The following is a 5,219-nucleotide window of genomic DNA, read 5'->3' as shown; positions in this document are numbered from 1 at the left end:
CCGGCAGTGCCGGAGTCACAGACGCCCCGCCAGAGCCGCAGAGGTGCGCGGGCCAGGAGCGGGGAGCTCGCCTGCTTCCCGCTCGGACCGCGGAAACTATCCGCTCCATTTTGTAATACATCATAGGGCGAAGCCTGGTCTTTCTCAGTCAGCTACTGTGTGGAGCGAGCGGGCAGCTTAGTCGTTTAAAATTACTGTGGTTTTGTTACCGTTTAAGTAGCTTTGGGACTGTAATCGTCTTTGAAAGTCTGTTGGGTCCCCTCAGTACATCTCTGTCACCGGTGGGTGGTACCCTTTTTTAAAAATATACTTTGGGCCAGGGATCTAGCTCAGTGTGGCACCGCGCCTGCTTCTTGAGCGCAGGGTCCTGAGTTCGATCCCGATACCGAAAAAGAAAAACAAAACACTTTTTTCGTCGTGTCGTAGTTACCAAATTTTGTGTGTGTGATAGCTTTGCTTTGGTGGTTCTGTTTCGAAACCTGTTAAATGGCTAAGAATACTTTTTTAGCCATTGTTCTCTCAGTTTTACTACGTAGGTGTATCGAAGTAAACACAATAATTGGGTAATTGGGCCGGGGATTTAGCTCAGTGACACTGCACCCGTCTCAAAAGCGCAAGGTTCTAAGTTTGATCCCCGGTACCAATAATAATAATAATCACAACGTATTTGGCAGGAATGTGAAGGTGCCATACTGGAAGCAGGATGCGGTCTTTGACTCCCTAGTGAGGAGACTGAACCCCCCAGAGAGGCTGTCACAGTGCTGTGGTGAGTGCCTGTGCTGAAGGAGCTCAGTCAGGGCTCCTGAGCCACTGTGGCCAGGTCAGCAAAGTGCCTGGCAGAGTAACTCAGAAATAGAGGAGTGCGGGCAACACAGGAGGGAGTATGGAAAGGTACGAGGAACGGGAGCTACCAAGGTTTTTACATTTATTAAAGATAGGAAAAGAAAGGTTCAGCAGGGCAAATTTGGGCCAAGAAAAAGTAAGGGAAAAATGCACACGACAGTATGAGGTGGACTACTGTGAAAAAATACAGTGAAACACAAGCGCAAGGTGCTGAGTGTAATCCCCGGTACCCCCGCCAGCAACAATGAAGGGCTGGGGGTTTAGCTCAGTGGTTTTGCAGCCTTACTCGAAAGCTCAAGAGTAGAATTAATAGCAAGTTTGAGGAGAGAGACTGACTTCAGTTGTGAAAATGTTTGCTGAGCAAGGGGCTGACTCCCTCTTGAGCTTGTAATAGTTCAGCATCCTCTACAAATGAACGGACTTAAGACCTCTCTGCTTCGATGGGAATACTGTACTGTACTTACTGCTGTTTACCACAGGAAGGTCTCTTACTTCTGTGGCAGTTTAAAGTAGGGGAAGCCCTGGACATGCTAGTTGACACATCTTACTGTTAAGTAACCTCATTAGGAATGTGTGCTAAACACAGTGAAAGCATTAAGAGAGATAAGAAGCAGTTAGGAAAGGTAATTTGAGGGTGTTTTTGGAAGCGGAATATTATAGGAAGTTTCCATTAAAACAGGTTTAGCTTCATTGAGGCCATACTCTTTAAGTGAAATAAATAGGACACACGTGTGTAAATACCAAAGCATTTCTCAGGTGTAAGAAACTGAAGGTGCAAATGAAGACCAAAATGTATAATAGATAATGTGAAATAGGAAGAAAAGGTCCAAAGGGGAAGGGGAAGTGTGGGAGGGTGGGGAAAGGAAAAAATATGAGAAAAGGAAAAAATGGAAACAAAGTCTTTGTAAATAGGAAGGGGCAGAGGGGTTGAAGGGAGGCAGGGGAATGGAGAAAAAATAAGAACCAAGATATATCATGTACATGTACAAATTCCCAATGATGAATGTCATATTGTATACCTAAAAAGTACCAGTAAACCTAATGAAAAAAGAAAACAAAACAAAAAACAGGTTTAGCTTCTGGTCTTCCAACTATATGTTACCGAGGGATCCATAGTAAAAGATGATTTCTTTGAACTTTTTTTTTTCTTTTTGGTACTGGGGATCGAACTCGGACTTTGTGCATGCCAGACAGGCACTACATCCCAGCGGCCCCCCCCCCCGCCTTTTTGTACCAGGGATTGAACTTGTGTCCTTGGGCTTTCAAGGCAGGCGGCATAACGGCTGAGCTAAATCCCCTCCCCACCCCCCTCTTTTTCTAATTTTTGAGACAGGGTCACATTATGCAGTCCAGGCTGACCTTGTACTGACTAGCCAGGCTGACCTCCAACTCTCACTGATCTCTTTCCTAAAACTCTCTCATGCTGGGAAAACAGGCATATGCCATCACGCCCAACTAGAATTTTGATTTACATATCTAAAATAAATCCAAGAGATAACATCAAAAGGTTGATAGCTGTAATCCTAGCACTTTGGGAAGCTGAGGCAAGATCACAAGTTTGAGCCCAACATGGGCAATTTAGCCAGGACTTGTATGAAAATAAAGAAGGGGTGGGGATGTAGCTCATTGCAGAGACCCAGGATTCAGTCCTCAGAACCTCAAAAAATAAAATAGTATACAATAAAATGCTCTTGTGGGGCTAGGAGTGCTAGCCTACCTTGAAGTCTTGATTTGATCCCCAGCACCTCTACAGAAAAGTTCTTAGTGGGGTACTACCTAACTTATAGGGTTCCTTTCTTTGCAGATTTCCTTAGAAGTATCCTGCATATCCTTACATTCTCAGGGTCAGCAAATTCTGAGTTCCATAAATGAAGTCTATTGATGATGCTTTTGGTTTCTGTTTTTTTGGAGACAAAGTCTTGCTTTGTAGTGTTTTGAACTCACTATGTAGCCCAGGTTGGCCTCAGTCCTTCTGCCTCAGCCTCCTGGTGCTGGGATTTCAAGCCTGCTGGTGGTCCTTTGGTGGTGCTTTAGAATTTGTTTCACTGCCCCTTTGTGATTCTTGGGGAATCATGGTAGGTTTACAGCTGCTCTCTGGAGCTTACTTTATTGTAAAAAATGTGTTGTACACAAATTTATTCTGGGTTAAACAGTTGTTTTTTGTTTTTGTTTTTGAGACAGGGTCTTTCTGTGATGCTCAGGCTGCCCTTGAACTCACTGCATAGCCAAGGTTAGCCTCAAACTGGTGGTGACCCTCCTGCCTCCAGAGTGCTGGGATCATAGGTGTGCACCATGATGTCTAGCTTCAATGTTAAACAGTTTTTGAGAAACACCTTGTTAACCTTAACCTTGGTTTTAGGAAAAATAGTTTTTTAAAAAGTGAATAAAGGATATACTTTGGTAATTTCAGTAACACAGAGGGTATGAACTAACTGTTCATTGATTCTGATATGAAACTAAAACTTTTATTTCGAAAAAGTTAATTCATTAGAAATTAGATGGTCGTTCACCCCACCCCCACCCCCTTTCATTTTTTGGTACCAGGGATCAAACTCAGGACCTTGTGCTCGTGAGGCAGGTGTGATGCCACTGAGCTAAATTGCTTGCCCCATCCCCTCCCCCTTATTCTTTTCTCCCATCCTTCCCCTTCCCCTTCTCCTCCCTCCTTTCTCTTTTTCTCTCTTTCTTCCCTTCTTCCCTTCCTTTCTTCTCTTCTTCCCTTCTTCCTTTCTTTTCTGTATTGGAGATTGAGCCTAAGGCTGTTACACTGAGGTATATCTCCAGTCTTTTTTAGATTTTGAGTTATGAAATAGGTTCTCTCTGAGTCCCTTAATTCCCCAGGCTAGGTTCAAACTTTCCATCCTTTTGCCTCAGCCCCTAGAATACTAGGACTATAGACTTGTGCCATCATGCTTGATTTAAAATATTTTTTCAATTTTTATTTTATTTCATTTTTTTGGTATTGGGGATCAAACTCAGGACCTTGTGTCTGGCCTGCAAAGGCAGGCGCAGTGCCACTGAGCTAAATCCCCAGCCCTTAAAAAAAAATTTTTTTTTTTTTTCTGAGTCAGGGTCTCACTACATAGTTCAGACTGCCCTGGAACTCAGTGTGTAGCCCAAGCCTCAAACTCACAGTGATCCTCCTGCCTCAGCCTCCATAGTGCTGGGATTAAAGGTATGCACCACCACACCCGGTTTAAAAAAATGTAAAGTACATATAAAATTTGCCATTTTGACCATTTTTAAATGTGTACTTCAATAATGTTAAATACATTCATGGTGTTGTACAACTAATCTCTGGAACTTCTTTTCCCCCTGCTAGTGGGGATTGAGCCCTGGCCCTTTGCACTGAGCTACATCACCAATCCCTAACCCCTTAAAAAGTAATTTAAAAAATTTTTGAGACCGTATCCCAAAGTTGATTTTCCTGTCGCAGTCTATCAGAGTGCTGGGATTTTAGGCATGTGCTATTATGCCTGAGTCCAAAACTTTCATGCCTACTAAAGGACTAAATTTTCTCCCCTAACCCTTTGCAGCTACCATGTACTTTGTTTCTGTTAGTTGGACTGCTCTACAACCTTAAAGTGGTTGTCTTTTTGTAATTAGCTTATTTCACTTGTCATAATGTGTCCAAGCTTTATCTATGTTGTAACGTGTCAGAATTTCCTTATATTTTAAAGCATAAACTACATTTTGTTTATCCATTCATCTGGTTTTGTATCAGTTTGTTTTTTGTTTCTTGCTTTTTTGATACCGGGGATCGAACTCAGGACCTTGCCCTTATTAGGCAGGCTTGGTGCCACTGAGCTAAATCCCTGGCCTGAATCCATTCATTTGTTTATGAACATTTGGAATGCTTCTGCCTTTTGGCTGTTGTGAGTCATGTTGATGTGAACACATTTGTGCATAAATATTTCTTTAAGACCTTATTCTCAGTTATTTTGGAGGTACATTTCAGAGGGCAAATTGCTGGCTCATTTGGTAATTTTGCTTTTTTTTTTTGTTTCTGTTTGTTTTGTTTTTGGTACTGGGGATCTAACTCTGCCCTTGTGTTTGAGAGGCAGGTGGGGAACCACTGAGCTAAATCCCTGGCAGAAATTCTTGTTTTAAATTTTTTTGTTTTTTGAGACAGGGTCTCACTATGTAGTTGAGACTGACCTGGAACTCACTGTGTATCCCAGACTGGTCTCGAACTCACAGTGATCATCCTGCCTCAGCCTCCCGAGTGCTGGGATTACAGGCATGTGCCACTATGCCCAGCTGTGTCTTTGTTAAATATCTTTACCATATAAAACACTTTAATTCTACCCATCTCTTTCATCAGCCTCTTTGTTAGTGGTTCTCTTCCATTTTTTTTTTTTTTTTTTTTTTTTTGT

General features: G+C 42.5%; 1 protein-coding gene across 5 annotated transcripts in view; it reads left to right on the top strand.

The window, feature by feature from the left end:
• The window catches only part of Atf1 (activating transcription factor 1), a 64,443-nt gene continuing 59,224 nt past the window's right edge, over positions 1-5,219 (top strand). For 2 of the 5 annotated variants that reach the window (XM_010623683.3, XM_010623686.3), the window contains exons 1-2: positions 1-43; positions 675-766. The gene's annotated coding sequence lies outside the window, so the exon portion shown is untranslated. Of the gene's footprint in view, positions 44-674; positions 767-3,053; positions 3,074-5,219 lie in introns of those variants that run through there. The other 3 variants (XM_010623687.3, XM_010623684.3, XM_010623685.3) reach the window with 2 other exon arrangements.

This window comes from Fukomys damarensis, unplaced genomic scaffold, assembly GCF_012274545.1.
Source record: "Fukomys damarensis isolate Sample0158 unplaced genomic scaffold, DMR_v1.0_HiC HiC_scaffold_15, whole genome shotgun sequence".
Classification (NCBI taxonomy): domain Eukaryota; kingdom Metazoa; phylum Chordata; class Mammalia; order Rodentia; family Bathyergidae; genus Fukomys; species Fukomys damarensis.
Note: the sequence above shows the minus strand (reverse complement) of the source record. Positions and strands in the feature narration are given on the sequence as shown.